Here is a 19,090-nt window from a genome sequence, read left to right as displayed (position 1 = left end):
ATACAGAGTAGAGGAAGAGCCAAAGAAGGTGAGAAAAGAACCAAATATATGTGAACTAGTGAAGAGATATGTGTGAGAGTTACAAAGCTATTTTGTAACAAGGTTATTACTATTGTTTTGATATATGTTATTGTGATCACTGAGTTGGTGCTCGATGTAGGGGTTGGTGCTCCTTGGGTTGGTGCCCTAAATAAGGGGTTGGTACTCCTTGGGTTGGTGCCCTAAAATAGGGGTTGGTTCTCCTTGGGTTGGTGCCCTAAAATCAGGGGTTGGTGATCCTTGGGTTGGTTCCCTAAACTTTGTAATCAGTGTTTATTGTGAGGCTGGATTGGAGCAGTAGACTCCAGCAACATTTCGCACCAAGGTTTTTCCCATGTTGGGTTTTCCTCATACATTCGGTATTATGTGATGTGTATTTGTGTGTTCTTGCACCTTGATGTCTTCCCCTACCTCACTAGTATAATCACTTTGTGTTAGATATGTTAACCAGTAATCACATTTAAGATAAAAAGACTTAAGTTTGGAAACCACTGATTCACCCCCCTCTCAGTGGCATCTTTTGTTCTACAATCCCTTCACTCACCTATTACACAAGAATGTTCCATTCAAATGGGATCATAAATATGAGGAAGCTTTTATGCAAATTAAGGAATATCTAGCGAATCCTCTAGTATTGGTATCACTGATCAAAGGGAAACCATTGTTTCTTTACATCTTAGCAACAAATGTATCAGTAGGAGCTCTCTTATCACAACATGATGAAGAAGGAAAAGAAAGAGAAATATGTTACATTAGCAGAACACTTGTAGGATATGAATTAAACTATACATCAGTTGAGAAGACATGCCTCATAGTTGTATTTGCAACTCAAAAATTGCGACACTATATGTTGACTAATTTTGTGAAATTGATAGCAAAAATAGATGCATTGAAGTATTTGCTAAGAAAGCCAACTTTGACAGGAAAATTGGCTAACTGGGTCATGATACTAAGTGAGTTTTATATGGAGTATATTGATCAAAAAGATATTGAAGGACATGTCATTGCTGATCAATTGGATAAAGTACCCTTGCAAGATGATACACCATTGCACACCCAATTTCCTGATGCAAATATTTTGATAGTTAACAAAATTTTTTGGGAGTTATACTTTTATGGCTCCTATAAACAACATGGATCAGGTGCTGGAATCTTGTTCATCACACCTCAAGGTCACATAATTTCAAAATGATACAGATTTTGATTTCCATGCACAAACAACACTACAGAGTATGAGGCATTGGTCATTGGGATCAAAATGGCCATTGAATGTAACATCAAGGAATTACATGTTTATGGAGATTCACAACTCATAATTAACCAAATAAATGATGATTAGCAAACCAAGGATGACAAGATGATGCCCTACAAACAACTGGTTGAATATTTTAAAGAACACTTTGAAGAAATATCATTCACTCAGATCCCAAGAAATGAGAACAAAATGATAGATGCAATGGCTACAATAGCATCTCTTTTGCAGAATCAAGAGAATCAACAATGTTACGAATTCCTGGTGGAAGTTATCTTGCATTCTACTATTGAATCCCAGAATACCCACATGATTTTCCACATATCCAGAATAGATCAATCCTTATATATCCAAATTTATTGATATTTAAAATATAATATCCTTCCCCCTGACCTAACCCGCAATGAGAAAAGAAATTTTATTCATCAGTCATTGTGCTATACTATCATTGCTGATACCTTATATAGATGAGGTCTAGACAACACTCCACTAAGATATTTCAAACAAGAGGAATTTGAGAAATTTCTTAATGAAGTCCACGTAGGTATTTGTGGCACACACTCTAGTGGTTTAATGTTGGATAAGAAACTTATTCGATTGGGTTATTATTGGCCTACTATGGAGAGAGATTCATTTACATATGCCAAAAAATACAAACAATGTCAGATCCATGGGAACCTCATCTACTCGCTAGCACAAGAATTGCATCCTATGGTAGGATCATAACCATTTTCTTAATGGGGCCTTGATCTAGTGGGTAAGATAAATCCTTCATCTTCTAATGGACATAAGTTCATTTTGACTGCTACTGAGTATTTCACTAAATGTATTGAAGTAGTACCTTTGACAAAGGTGACAAGAAAGAAAATATCATCATTCATCTTGAACTACATAATCTGTCGCTATGGAGTCCCTATGATCATCATCACTAATAATGGGAGGCCATTTAAGAATCAAGACGTGAAGGAACTATGTGAGCGATTCCATATCCAACATAGATTTTCTACACCATATTACCCACAGGGAAATGGTCAAGCTAAGGCATCAAATAAAATAATCCTAATGATCCTGAAGAAGACAGTCAATGAAGGTGGTAAAGACTAGCATATTCAGCTAAATCCTACTCTATGGGTATATTGAACAAGTATTCACACACCAATAGGGGAAAAGTTCTCCATATTGTCTAGTCTATGGATCAAAAACCATATTACTAGTGGAAGTAGAGATACCTTCTCTATGAGTGTCCTTGGAAGGTCTTATCCCAGAGGAAGAACAACGAGTCTCTAGCCTTCAAGAACTTGAGCTGGTTCAAGAATGTTGCCAAAATGCTTCACATCATTTGAAAGCATACCAATAGAGGATGGAAAGAATTTACAACTACAAAGTTAAGCCACACATTTTTCAAATTGGAGATATATTTCTAAGGGAAAATCTGTGAAATCAACAAGATCAAGAAAAGAAAGGTAAATTTGATCCAAACTGGTTGGGTCCCTTTGTTGTGGTAGCAACATATGGTTGAGGAGCATACAAATTATCTACACCAGAAGGTGATTGGTTTGATGAGCCTATCAACACTATGCATTTAAAGAAATTCTATGCTTAAAAGTATCAGCAAAAAATACGAAAAAAATATTAAAAAAGTAGAAAAGCCTCATAATCAGAAAAGCAACAAAAATCCCTAAAAAAACATAGAAAACACAAAAAAGTGTAAAACATCGAAAACAGTTAAAAAAAACAAATATGGAAAAAATGCAATAAATTTAGATGGTGAAAACCTAGTAAACATGCACTATCTAAAAGTGGGTTATGTTAGGCCCAATATGGAAAGCTAATGTACTGAGAAGGGAGGGGTGAATCAGTACTTCAAATCCTTTTATTAACAATATCTTCACAGTTATGCATAAACCAAAAACTGTTGTAACATAATATAAAGCTAAAACAAATAAATAACAATCATACATGATTCACTCCATAACACATATATTTTGGTTACGTAGAAACTCTTGGTTAGAGAGAAAAACTGAGGCGGGGATGGCACCCACAACTTCACTACTGCAATAATAAAGGTTGCTCGGTTAGAGCTACATGTTTAGCTATTTCTAATAGCTTACCCTATTAGGAGTATCAAGATCTGTTAGATCTACCTTGCTAAAGGATTTTACAACACTTATTCTAAATGCTACACTTGGTTAGAGGCTTTACAATTTATAGACTTAGTTAGAGTCTCTTCCCTATTAGAGGTTTCTCTTACAACTTAAAATATTACAATCAAAATCTTTATAAAATTTCTACAACTTTACATCTGGAATGTTATAGCAGATTCTATGTGCTCAAAATGAGATTACCTTGCTTATAGCATACCTCGGTAATCTATAGATTAACTCGGTAAACCCTTCTGTTTACTCTATTCCTTGACTATTCTCTGAAATCCTTCTTGGTGACCTCTGTGTTTCTCTGTCAGCTATAATAGTCATAACACTATGTGATTTCTCATGATTTTCCTTTTTTGTACAAGCCTTGCTTCATACACACATGCACACACATATGTTTAATCCTTAACTAATGTTGTATAAATAGATCTCTTATGTCAGTGATCTGGTTCATGCTTCAATCTTACAAACATGATTTCTCGACTGAATAGCCATACAAAAATATTTCATTGGTTAGATGACCTTAAAATCATACACAATCTTTAAGTGCAATTTCTAATGTGATAACGGTTACTTGTTCCTCGATCTTTGTAACATGTTTCCCATATATGTCCAGGTTCAATGAATCTGGTAACACATTTCACTTGGTGTGTGTTCACTTGGTATATCATTCTTGCTGCTCGGTAGACATAGAGTGTTACTTGGTAGACAACTCGGTGTATACTAGGCTCTGAGACTAGTTTCATCTATAATCGACTGTTCTGTGCATACTGACTGAATAATTTGGTATTAGTAACCCACTAGAATAAATTTGAACATAAGACTAATGGAAACTTAGTAAGTAGTAACAATCTCCCCTTTTGACATTAGTTGAGATGTTTGCCAAAACTCCTTTCAAAGTTATACCTCAAAAATCTATATACCTGCAAAATTTGACTAAATTGTCAGTATATACATTTGTCAATGAAATAGTATATTTCAGATATACTCCCCTTATCAATATACTATACATAACTCTGATTTTTGCATGCTCGATGATCAATGGTTTGTGATAACTACTCGGCTCACTGCTCAATTCTCTATTTCCTGTCAAAATTGATTCTGCATTTGAATACTCTGTTTCTGTTCAGTATATGCTCCCCCTATATACTACATTCCCTTGTATATGTTGATATGATACTCACTCCCCCTTTTTGACAAACATCAAAACTTAGTTACCATTCAGTGGTGGCAACTAGTCAAAAATGGATTTGTACTTTGTCTGTGCATCAGTGAGAGCGACAGAGAGGGCATCCTTGACACTGTCCATTAAGGAATTCTGTGCTTGAATGTCAGCTAATAGTGAAATTAAACCGTCTAATGTGCTTCCCTCTTGTGTAGTAGATAAATAGGTGGCTTGGTTGATCTATTCTTGGATGGAAGACAAGTGTGGAATGGATAAGGTTTGCAGAGTCATAATGTCCATCCTTATTTTGTGTTCTTCATTCCTAAGTTCCATTTGTTGAGCCATGAGCTTTTGTAACTTTGTATAAAAATTTTGAACAAAATTTGGCTCTGTGGTCAACTTATTTGAGAGATCGGTGATCTTTTTTTCAATTGGTTCAGTTTTATTTTTAATGTCCTTAGTGAATAGAGAAAATGTACAGAGTTTCTGAAATAAATAAAGAATGTGCTTGAGTAGAGGGGTCAACTTAGCAATAAATTTGACAAGTTTAACTTTTCCAATAGCAATAACTTTCTGTACCTCTTCTATCATTTTAGTAGTGAGCTCTTTGTCTTTTAACTTGCTCAAATATTCAGATGCATCTACTCCAGATGTCTATATCTGATTAAGGAGTTCATCTAGTTAAATATGGATGGCTACATCTGTTGACACTGTAGCTTCAGGTAGCATATTGGTTAAGAGTGCTTTCACCTTTTGAAGTACTTTATTTTTCTTTTGAATAGCCATTTGTTTTTCTTGTTCGGCTTTGGCTTTGCATAGTTCACCGAATTCAATGAGTGCTTGTCCTTTTAATTTGGAGATATCAATATTCGGCAACACTATTGGTTTTGACAAATCTATTTTGAAACTATGCTTTTTCATTTTCTTTTCTTTACCTTTCACAATTGGAACTAAGACAAGGGCTTGAGAGGTTTGTTGACTCTCGGTAGGTTGCTCGGTAGAGGCAACACTTTTTTCAGTTTCTTTAGCCTCTGTAGTGTCCATTGGTGCCTCTGTGCTTCTTGTCTTGGTTGCAATATTTTTCAGTGCTAGAAGGATCCTGAGAGGTCTGTTCCCTAGTGGCCTAAGGAGTACCTTCTCCTTTTGTAGACTTGTGAACCTCTGCACCTTGTTCAGTATCCTGAGGGGCCTCGGTTGCAACAGATTGAGTGATCGGAGGATAGGGCTAAACTTGCTCCAAAACTGACTCACTCGATACCAGTTTGGTATATGCATTCCCTTCTATCATTTCCTGTTCAGGTACCTCGGTATCTATGATATCCTCATCAACTTGTATGGTGTCAGTAGGGTCTTGCTCAATGACATCAACTATTTCAACTTCAGCTTGCTCACCAGCATTCTTGATTCGAAATATTTCCTGCCATTTTTCTTTGGTCTCATTCTCTACATCCAAGTAAAGGCTATTCATCAATTTCAAGGCTCTTTGCTTGACTAGGAATTTTGTGTGGCAGTTTATCAGATGTTCTTTGATCTCATCTACTGACATGTCTAGAAAGAGATGTACCAGACTTCTTTCTCTAATCTACTTTTCTGAGTCCATTGCATATTTCCACCTATTATCAATATGCAAATACAATTCTTTTGGAAGAGAGTTAGATACTTCCAATGGGACCAATCAAAATTTTAGAAGTGTGCAGATGACAACTTCTTCAATTTTTCTCTTTTCATCATCAGATCTAGATTCATACTTAACATATCTGAATGATCCAAATCCACCATATTGCTTTAGATTTGCACAAAAAATTTCAACACTATGTACATTGTCCTTCATACTCTTAACAATCTGAAATTTGTTAGCATCTTTAGATTCTGTGTCATTGGACTCTTTAGTCAAAATGAGTCTTCGAGTAGATTTCTTGTAAGTTTTTGTTACCTTAGGAACAATAACATTCTTTGGTTTCTTACTCAGTGACACTACAGATGATCTTGTGTTTGGGTGCTTCACTGAGGGAGTTGGTGATGCCTTTGATGTGTCCTGTTTCTTCCTCTTCAAAAATTTCCCTTTGGGCAATTGGGTGCTCAGTGTTATAGCAGCCTCTTGGGGTTCAGATTCCTCCTCGGTGATGACTAGAGTGCCCTTGATAGGTGTGGAGGAAGAACCTTCTCCAAATTTCTCTATTAATGTCTTGATCATTTTTGTTGCCTTCCTTGTAGCTTTTGGTACTACAATGCTCATCTTTACTTTTTCCTTCACTTCTTCATATGTTCCATACCTTAGCTCAGTGGCATGCCTTTGTAATGTAAGAAAAGCATCTATTTGTTGTTGTGTGATGTCAAAATCAATCTCATAACCCATAGGTGGCAAAGATTGAGTTCTTGGTTCCACAACATTCACATAACAGTAGTCAGTGTCTACTTCAAAACAAATGTCATCCTTGTATTTTCCCACTAGATGGGGTGGAATTTTATGCCTGTTATGCATCTTTTCTTGAAACTTACTGAAATAGTCATCCATAATATCATTAAAATTATCACCTAGCTTCTTGATGAAGTCATTGATTTGATGGGTGATTGGTTGGTGTAGCTCCCAAACTACTTTACCGATTGATGGAAAGAATTTTTCAAAATAGAAAAACATGCATACTAACAGTGATCCAAACTTCAGTGTATTGGCCAAGTTGTTCTTCTTCGGCTTCCTTATGGTGTTCAGATTCTCAAACAGATTTTTCAACAATACTTCACAAAGATCAATTTTCATTCCCTTTTTCACAATTTTGTATGCTAAGTCGACTGCTGCACAAGGTACATTGTTTTCCCTTGCTGATTGGAAGAAACAATAACCTATTACTCTAATAGAAAATTTTAGTTCTGCATCTGTCACATTGTTCAATTTCAATCCTCTAGAATCAGATTCCACTCCAGTTAAACTAATCAATTCCTTCTGTGATATCATTTTTTGAGCTCGGGCAGGATCATAAATAGGGTAACTGGTGATCAAATGAATGATTTCCTTGGTAATTTTGAATGGTTGCTCCTCTAACCACATGAAATCATTGTGAACTCTGCTCAGAACAAACTTGACCCATTTGGGTTTGAAGACACGAGGATAGGTTAGGGCTTTAGTCAATCCCTTGATCTTAATGTGCTCATACTTGCTATCCAATTTTCCATCGGTACACAGTTCATCATAAGTGTCTTTGATTTCAACATGACCTAGTTCTTCAACTTGACATTTGGTGAAGAATCTCACATCCTCGACTAATAAAACTCTATCCGGAATGAGTGAAAATGCAGTTTTGTCATCCGGTTTAGATGCTACTTTGGGAGTTAGAGAATATTTTAGTGAGGGCTTTTCAACATTCTTAACAACAATAGGATCTTGGATCTTAGGTGCCATTGCAGATTTTGGATAAGTACAAACAAAAGATCCTTAGGGTTTGAAGAATTTCAAACGGCAGATGCTTCACACTTAGAAAATGTAAAATAGATAATCACACTTGATATGATCGGTAAACTAGCTTAACAATGCGTTGAGATTGATGCAAATACCTTGAATTTTGCTTCGGAGGAGGTTTGATCACCTTTGAATCACTTTGCTCTATTCTCTTGAAAACTTGGTAAGTGTAAAAATGACCACGTAAATGCTTTTACACAATATACCTTATCGGGCTCCGTGCAGGTTAGGTCAAAAACATTAAATGCACTCGGTTCCACTAAACCTTCTTTCCTTTTTGTGCTTTAACCAAGTAGTCAGATTTCCTTCAATTACCGACTTGACAAGCTTCCTGTATAGTGCTCCAAAATACTTTGATAGAATTTCAAACTTACTAATACATCTTAGCTATGCAGATTTTGAATTAAGTACATAATAAAATAGGAACTGTTAAGATTGAACCTTGAGAGAATGCAGTCCCTTCATACCTTTACTAATTAATTTGGAATAGGTACACCTAACTCGGTAGGTAAGGTGATTTCTAGATTTGACATAATTTCCTTCTTTCTCCAAATCATCTGTAATTTGTCTTTTATTTCTTCAGTGTCTCCTCTAGGTTGATCTCTGCAATCTCCAACCAAGTGTCCAACTTCGTGACAATGAAAACAAGCCATACCATGATTTTTCCATGATCTTCGGTTGTTCATTCCAAACCTTATAAAAAAGTTGGCACTTATGTGTCCATATCTTCCACAACATTCACACCATATCCTTGTATTGTAATCCCATGGTACTGTAGAATATTGTCAATAAGGATTTGTGTGAGTTCGGTAGCCTCTAGTATTTTCTCGGTGTGCATACCACATATAGTTCTTTTGCTTAAACCAACACTTCTCGGTACTATGTCCATATCTATTACAATTTTTACAAAACCCTTTGAATTTTTCCTTCTTACAATCCTACATTGGTCAAATGTGTGACCATATTTATTGCAATTGTAACAATAACCATTAGACTTAGTGACATTCTATTGCTTACCTTTTCTGAATTGGCACATGTTAGCAGTATGACCTTGATTTCCACAGTAGTTGCAAATGGGCTTCTTTCTTTTGATGTGCTTCTTGTTTCCAGCTTGCTTTGATGATTCTCCTCTCTCGGTAGTGTGGATTCCCTTCTCGGTAGAGTCTTTTCCTTTGTAATCGAGTCCTGCATCTTTGTTGGGTCTTCTTGTGTTCAATTGTTCATCCAACATCTTTGATGCTTCATAACTCTTCTTCAATGTTTCCTTGGATTTCTTCTCTATCTCAAGTTCATTGGTCAACCTTGTTGGTATTTTGGTATGGTTTTTTCATTGATGTCAACACATACTCTGAAGATCCAGCAACATTCACTGGCAAGCAAGTAAACTGTGCAACAATTACTGGTATATGGTTCACCGGCAGGATATATTGTTCACCAGTACCTGGAATGATATGGAAGACACTTGGAAATATCGAAGACATTGTGTGGACACTTTGTTTTGAAGAATTAATCATTGGTATATTCATATTTGCATATTTGCTTTTACAGGCAAATAGGTCTAGGTTATTTAGGGTTACACCGGCAGGTTTATCTTTTCTAGATCAGCATGGCACGCCATGGAGATGATTTATTATTGTTGTAAATGCATTATGCCGACATGTTTAATCGGTTATTGCATCGGATATTATATTGTTTGTAAAATGTTTTTATTGTAATATCTTGTAGAGCTGACCTACTTAAATTGGTCTTAGGGTATGGTATAAATGTAAGATCTTATTTGTAAGATCAAGTGTGGAATGCGAAAAAGAATTAAGTGAAGGTATATGCGAGATCAAGTAGGGATATACACGAAGACATCATTTGAAGGTGAAGTTAGGTTTTTGTAGAAGCATATCAACATTACACCGGTACTGAATCCAACATATGAAGATGCTATTTTGTGTAGTACATTCTTATTGGATTTAACCATCCAACTGTAGTTAGTGTGATTCCCATTTTGTGATTGAGCAGTGAGCTCTAGGCTATTGGCCTTTCTGCATGTCCAGACCCCATTTATGTACACTTACTATCTGCAGTAGTATCATCTGATTGTGGGTAAGGTTGCCCACCATGGTTTTTCCCCTTACAGGGTTTCTATGTACAAATATTGGTGTCATGTGTTGTGGATGACTTTATGTTTATGTTTCATGCATTAATCCTTACCGGTATAGCAATTTACTGTTAACATTGTCTACCGACATACTTAATTGGTTTACCGGTATTAAGCATTAAGTTGGTTAATAAGTTTTTGGTTTGAATTTATTTGACAATTGATTCACCCCCCCCTCTCAGTTATCTCCAGGACCTAACAAACCTTGATACTTCAAGTTTCAATGCTTGATTCTCATCATCTTTCAGATTTGCTTCATGATGTGCATAACCTAGTTGATCTGATAGATTTTGTTGAATCCCAATCAACCTTATGTTTTCATTATTCTTTTCAGGTACTAATGCTTCAAGTTGTTGTTTCTCTCTTTCTAGATCTCTTACTTTATCCTCGGATGTCCTCAATGCATCAAGATTTTTCAGTCATCTGTGTGCTGAAATGTTCATGTTCTCTTTTCATTGCTTTTAGTTGATTAGCCAGTGCTTTGTTCTTTTCTTTCAATACTCCAATCATTTCTTCAGTCTCTTCAGATATACTATTCTCAGATGACGTTTCAATTTGTTCCACCAGCTCTTGAGAGTCCTGCAAATCATCAGACAATCTTCTTCTAACTTTTAGAGATTTTTGCATTTGTCTTTGCATGTCTGCAATCACTTGATTAGCATGATCCAACTCTTCTTGTAGATACACAATTCTCTGAGATTGTTTATAGCCTTCCATTGATAAGATCTTTGTCTTCAGGCATTTAAACCCTTTTCTAAGATTCTCGTTTTGATACCAATTGCTAGGCCCAATATGGAAAGCTAATGTACTGAGAGGGGAGGGGTGAATCAGTACTTCAAATCCTTTTATCAACAATATCTTCACAGTTATGCATAAACCAAAAACTGTTGTAACATAACATAAAGCTAAAACAAATAAATAACAATCATACATGATTCAGTCCATAACACATATATTTTGGTTACGTAGAAACTCTTGTTTAGAGAGAAAAATTGCGGTGGGGATGGCACCCACAACTTCACTACTGCAATAATAAAGGTTGCTTGGTTAGAGCTACATGTTTAGTTATTTCTGATAGCTTACCCTGTTAGGAGTATCAAGATCTGTTAGATCTACCTTGCTAAAGGATTTTACAACACTTATTCTAAATGTTGCACCTGGTTAGAGGCTTTACAATTTATAGACTTAGTTAGAGTCTCTTACCCTATTAGAGGTTTCTCTTACAACTTAAAATATTACAATCAAAATATTTACAAAATATCCGCAACTTTACATCTGGAATGTTATAGCAAATTCTATGTGCTCAAAATGAGATTACCTTGCTTATAGCATACCTCAGTAATCCATAGATTAACTCGGTAAACCCTTTTGTTTACTCTATTCCTTGACTGTTCTCTGAAATCCTTCTCGGTGACCTCTGTGTTTCTCTATCAACTGTAATAGTCATAACACTCTATGATTTCTCATGATTTTCCTTTTTCGTACAAGCCTTGCTTCATACACACATGCACACACATATGTTTAATCCTTAACTCATGCTGTATAAATAGATCTCTTATGTCGATGATCTGGCTCATGCTTCAATCTTACAAACATGATTTCTCGAATGAATAACCATACACAAATATTTCATTGGTTAGATGACCTTAAAATCATACACAATCTTTAAGTGTAATTTCCAATGTGATAACGGTTACTTGTTCCTCGATCTTTGTAACATGTTTCCCATATATGTCTAGGTTCAATGAATCTAGTAACACGTTTCACTCGGTGTGTGTTCACTCGGTATATCATTCTTTCTGCTCGGTAGACATAGAGTGTTACTCGGTAGACAACTCGGTGTATACTAGGCTCTAAGACTAGTTTCATCTATAACCGACTGTTCTTTGCATACCGACAGAATAATTTGGTAGTAGTAACTAGCTAGAATAACTTTGAACATAAGAATAATGGCAACTTAGTAAGTAGTAACAAGTTCATCCATCTATGAGATCACTTTTCCCATCCATCCATCCTAGCTCATCTATCCATCCTGTTGCATCCATCTATCCTCGCATATTCATTTCATCTTTCACATCCATTGCTTTGAACCATTAGTAGGAAATATGCATCTTATCAACAATTATAAATCTTGGACATACTTATCATAGTCACTGTCTTGGATTTTATCATAATCAATCATATCAACATTTTATCCCACCATGGTTTGGATCATCCTTTGTACATCCATCATAAAGATTATTTCCACTGGGGGAAAAATCCTAAAACCTTTTTCTAAGGGCATCTTTAAAAGCTTAGAAAAATCCAAAAACATTCAAAAACTTAGAAAAACCAAACAACACCTAGGATTTTGAAACAGATGACAAACAACGAGGCAACAAAGATCAAGACATTTGTAACAACATAATTGTGAAACTCAGAATACAAGGATTCAACCAGCAAGTAATGAAGGATTATCAATTATCATTCATCAATATGATTATATCAGTTAATGACCATGAGAATATATGTGTGACATACATGATTCAATGTTTATATCTTGATTTTTTCTGATCATGTACCCTATGCAACTCGATGATGTCCATGACTAGATGAGCTATGATGGGGCGTGCTTATTTTCTTTGTTTGTTGTCTATGGTTTATCTCTTAGTAATGTATGTACTCGTCTAAGGATATGATAGACAAAACATCAAGGAGGATGTTCCGAGTCATGCATGAAAAGGGATAATCCTTGTCTGTTCTGCAAGAAATACTCGGGTCAACTTGATTCATTATATCAAGTTGCTTGTATTAACTTGCTATATCAAAATCCATGTAAGAAGCACTCAAGTCAGCTTGAATCCTTATGTGAAGTTTCTTGTATTTTCTTACGACATTTAAAGGTCAATGATGAAATCAAGCACTGTTACAAGAAAGCATGCGAGGAATGGCAATATCATTTAAGTTATATTATTTTGGATTAGTTCATTATCATCTGCATTATAAGCATTCATTGTCAGCTACATTATAATAATTTCATCCCATTTCATTCGAGATCAACGGTTGAAATAAATATTGAGTATATTTGGACAAGCAAAAACATTTTGCATTGATCATGTTAGATTGCATTAGGATTGTATTAGTGTCATTTGCATTAATCATATCATTATTGGTTGCATTAGATTCATTTATCATTATCATCTTCGCATCTAGTTATCATTGGTTTTTTTAGAATCATTTATCCATTAAGTTAATTTAATTGCATTTGTACATTTAGAATCATTAACCATATTATTACATCATCATTATTCATATTTCATCATCTAATCATTATAAGCATTTTCATCCACAACCATCATATTACATTAAAAAAAAAATTAAAATCAAATGTATTTCAATAATATTGTTTCATCATTTCATCATTATATGCATATACATCAAGGAATATAAATAAACATTGATTAGTATACGTCATCATTATAAGCATTTCCATATATATAATTGCATTTAATCATTTAAATCATTGCATTATAGAAACAACATCATCATCATATAAATCGTACAAGTCATAGATAGAATCATTTTCATCATCATATAGATCAATTAAATCATAAACATCATCACATCATTCTATCATCACATCATCAAGATCATCATCATTTCATCAAGGCATATAGATCATCATAACACATAAAGGAAAGGAACATCATCATAGCATCATCCATGAAATCACTGCATATATGTCATATAGGTCATCATCATCATAGTAACATGTATACTCAATCATGAATCATAAGCATCATATAGAGTCCATGTTTGCATATCATCATAAACAATAAACAATCCAAGTATACAATGATATCAAAGAAATAATCAATAAAATACAATGTCCCATGATACAAATCAATGTCTCATATCAATATGTCAACTAGGACGAAGAGCACCACTCTTTTCAGATGTTGTAGGCCTCACTGATCCTCCTACTCCCCCCTGGATGAATCAATACATCTAGATCCTCCTGCAACATGATATCAACAAAATGTGACTAGTTCTTGATCCAATCAATCACTTTGATCAATCAATCAACTATCATCTATGCTCATTTGAGATTTATATCAATCTCTTTGACCACATATTAGTGATGAAATGCCCCACCAGGAAACCCCGAAGGGATAAGCCAAAACACAAGAATAGAGTGCAATAATTTTTTTTTTTTTTTAAAAGTTACACCACATTAAGATACAACAAGATATTAAAGATTCAGATTACATAGCGGAAGACATCAACTAACACCTAAAGAGTTTCCCAATGAGATTACTTAAATTTCACAATTCACTTAACTCACACAATTAATCCAATAAGCTGATTATCTTAATAATGAGATAATTCTTAATCAGGATAATTTCTTTCAGAAGATGGAAATATAAATCACAAGCAAAGATTCATCCATTAAGATCTTTTCATAATCTTCATTCAAGCTTTTCATAAAAATACAAGCCATACATCTAATATTCTAACACACTAGAATTTCATCATAAACATATGAGATCTTTCCAAGAATACTTAATTTCCTTAACAACAACTGAATATATTCCATTACTCTAAGTTACATTCTTTCATATTCCAATTTATTGCATTTAAAAGATGATTGCATACATGCATCTATGATAAATCTCATCTAAACCACTTATGCATTTGATCAAAATGGCATTCAAGAAAGAACTGCATATAAGCATTTAAAGTTGATTCCATCTTATCCACTTATACATTCTAACATAAGCTATTCATACATGATAAAGTTGAATAAGGGAAACATAAGAGAATAACATCACATAACACCATAATGATCTCGGAGTTCACCCCTAAAGGGCTACATCTCTGGGTCTGCTCAACTGCAAGACCCCTCTGATAATTAATAAAGTTAGGAATACAATCCTGCCATCAAGGCGAAACATAAACAATATAAAAATGACCACATCGATCAATTAATACATAAACGATCCCTAAAAAGAAAAGGATCCAGTTGAACATAATCAAAGCTAGTACAAAGGTCCATTGGAGCATCCACAAAACTGAGTCATCACCACCCAAGGTCTAACATGAAACTGAGTACTCACAAGGGTAAAGACAATAGGGCGACCCACAAACGGGCTCCTAACAGGACAAAAATGACAACACACTAGCGAACGTAGGGACAAGTGTCATCACACAACCTGGTATGGTTACCATGGCAGGTCTTCATAGGTCCCGACCCCATACATTGGGTTACCCTGGCAACCTAATCCGAGCCTCCGGCCCATCCAAGCCTCATGTGGACCCACACATCCTCTCGTGAAGACAAGGATGATGGATTGCCATTACAGGCCTTCTCACAACATGTCGGGTCTATGTTAGCACTCATCCCATGTGTGAGGCACATTTATCTTACTTAGAGATTACATCCTAATCTACTGATAGGTTATCACTTATTAGACTCACTTTCGATGGGTTACCCAACAGCCACTTTAGGCGCGGCCCCCAATCGAAAGCCACTTTCCCATACGACACTAGACTATATTCAGACGAACTCAAAAAAAACAAGGAATACACATGGTCAGACGATCGGAGTTCAAATAGAGAAATCCACCACTTGGTCAAACATGACTTCATACGAGGTGCATTGACAGACGGTACTCTAACTAGAGACCTGACCGACTAAGGTCGACCACGAATCATCATTCGACACCCACATAGAGAATATGACCAAATACGACACCACAACAAAACAACAGTCAACTCGGAACCGAGGACTGAAACAAGCTCCCCAAATCAATCCATATGATAGGGACCTATCAAACAAAGCACGACTTGCCATTACATAAGCAAAAGCGAATACAAAAATTAAACTTGCATAGGTAACATTCAGCAAATGCAATCTTTTCCGAATTGATCTAAACATTAAAAGTCGATCAAGTTTTCTACATGATCTATGTTTCCAAAAATACACTAGCAGGAAATCATCATTGCAAGGTGAATACAATATCACAATTTGCAATAGTACCATTGTCTATTTCTCAAATAGAGGAAAAATATAAATTAACCATTCATTTTACTAAATGAGAATATCAGTAACTAAACAATTTTCCCAAATGATACTTAATTAAATTTCCAAAAGTACATCATTTAAATTCATAATGTCCAAGGGTTAAATATTCATTTCTAACATTTCCAGATGGCCTATATCATTAAAATCTTCAAACAATATATATTCTTGAATAAAGTATGTTTTATCTCAAAATTTTTTCCAATATAACAATATTTCATCTTCCCAAAATATACACAATCAGTATTAAATCTTGCATAATAATCTAATTAAATATTCATCAGCATATATACATTTATTCCCACTAATAAATATATATTAATATTAATTAATAATTGATTAATCACTTTATATAAAAAAGAGGACTTTTAAACTAATAAATTTATTTATTAATTAATTTATTTATTTTTTACTAAAAAAAAATACAAATTAAAAAAAAAGGGGGGAGGGTTTCCACATGGACCCCACGTGGTCCCCATGGGAAGCTCACGCAGCCCCCAAAGGGGAAGCGCTGCTTCCCAAGGGAGCACGCAACATTCCCCAAAGGGAGCGCTGCTGTTCCCAAAGGGAAGCACACAACACCCCTTGGGGTACGCTGCTATCCCAATGGGATACGCAGCTCCCTAACAATCATTTAATCTTTTTTTTTTTTTTTTAAATTTGTTGTTAGTAAAATTCATACACAGAAAAACAAACAAACACAGTCTCACAGAGACTGAAATAAATAATTTTTTATTTTTATTTTTATTCACCCATTTGCAATCTTTTTTTAAAAATACCCAGATCAGGAAAGGGGAAAATTTCTCCAAAACCAACAACATATTGGCTAAAAAAGATTGATTAACATTCATATATCAACCAACAGGTAGATATCTCTGATAAAAACTTGAATTTGAAAGCATTAACTTAGAATTTTAACAAATTTCATTGAAGAACAACCAATCTCAAGTTTATCTTTGAATTTTGAAAAAAACAACCAGAGCAACCATAATCTAGAATTGAAATGGAAATAGAACAAGAAGAGATTGGATTGGAATTACAATCACAACTATATCATTTTTCCCCAATAGTTGAGATTTTTATTTATTTTTAATCTCCACAAACAGATTTCTTCAAAATCCAAAACAATTTCTGATAAGCAAAGAACCAAAATATAAACTAGAATCTTACCTCTTATAGCAATCCTGGAAAAGATTTAGTGAGGAGCCCAACCTGCAGGCTCAAGAGATCTCTCCTCCTCCAAAACCCCCAAATTTTCATCCAAAAATATTTTTTCAACAAACATTTTTCCAAAAATATCAATCCCCCCAAAATTTCCAAAAAGTCTAGGTTATAAGGAAGAGTTGACCAAAATTTCATTTTTTTGGAATTAAAATTTTTATTTAAAATAATTCCCAAAAATGATTCTTTTAAACTATATCAACAAATTAAACTTGCCTTTCAAATTAAAAATTGATTTTCTCAATTAACTGAAATTTAACCTTTCTATTTCAAAAATGCCAAAAGATTAAATTAATTCTATTTCAATTAAAATTAAATCTTTCTTTTCATAGGCATAAACATAATACACTTAATATTCAAAATCAACCATTTAATTGAACTTGCTCCCAATTTAAGACGAGCAATCCAATATCAACGATAATCGCATAATGAAATCCCGATTAATTTAGTCCATTAATCTTTAATGCACAACCACATATTTAATCATATTAAATACTACGGACTAATTAATCAATTTAACCATACACACCAAACACGCAAACCAAGAAAGTCAACCAGACTGACGACTCACAAACCCAACCAAAAGGGGAATACCGACAATGACTAACAATGCTCACTTGAGAATGACTATGGTCAACTAGGGTCTTACGACCACCTAATCCAATTCTAAGGATTAAAGAGGTACACTCAAACCTGCAAATCCAGGTGAAGATGAACCTCGCACTCATGCGGCATTGTACCTGAAATCTCGTGCAACTAAGAGTCATACATGCATACATATATAAACTTAATGAAAGCATTAGCTCGATATTAATACCACAAAATAGGAACACTGAACAACTTGCATACAACTAGTGTGAAAACCACATCAATAGCTATGCATTAACTCAAACATCTGACTATAATCATTATATTATGATAAACTAACTAAGATAAAACTAAGATTAGAAATTGATTAGGGCAGGGGTACTACAAGTGACGCTCATTCATCATAAGGTTAGGCATCTAGTCTATCCAATCTTGAGTTTAGATCATTGATGTTCATCAATCATGAAGTCAATCAAACTCTATCCTATCAGATCATCAAAGCTTCAAGTTTATATCATTGATCCTCATCAATCATGAGGTCAATCAAACTCTATCAATCATCAAATCATGGAGAATATCAAAGTAATCAAAGAGCGAACATTTTCATCAACTAAAGTTGTAGAAATTTAATTGAATTATCATGAGATTAATCACTCAATCAAATTTTCCAAAAAATTCACAATCAATCTCCTAAGGGGGCACACAATCAGGATTTTCATCTTCGTCAAAGGAAATATCGAGACTTGATTTAATCTTTGAAACAATATTGTCTCAACATCATTTCAAAGAGGGACAAAATGTATGCATAGAAAATTGGCTATGAGCAATTAAATAAATTTTAGTAATTATTCTTCTAATAAATAGTTAATTTGAAAAGATTAATTTATTTAATTCATTTCATATTCTTCTATTAATTAATTGAGTTGAAACATTTAATTAATTAATTCATTGTATCCCTTTCTTTTAACCCAATTAATTATATATCTAATATTTAATTAACTTCTATTCACT

General features: G+C 34.4%; 1 pseudogene; it reads left to right on the top strand.

Moving 5' to 3' along the window:
- The window catches only part of LOC131073193 (alpha pinene synthase, chloroplastic-like), a 61,475-nt pseudogene that overhangs the window by 24,774 nt on the left and 17,611 nt on the right, over positions 1 to 19,090 (top strand).

The sequence above is a fragment of the Cryptomeria japonica genome, chromosome 2 (assembly GCF_030272615.1).
Source record: "Cryptomeria japonica chromosome 2, Sugi_1.0, whole genome shotgun sequence".
Taxonomy (NCBI): Eukaryota; Viridiplantae; Streptophyta; class Pinopsida; order Cupressales; family Cupressaceae; genus Cryptomeria; species Cryptomeria japonica.
Note: the sequence above shows the minus strand (reverse complement) of the source record. Positions and strands in the feature narration are given on the sequence as shown.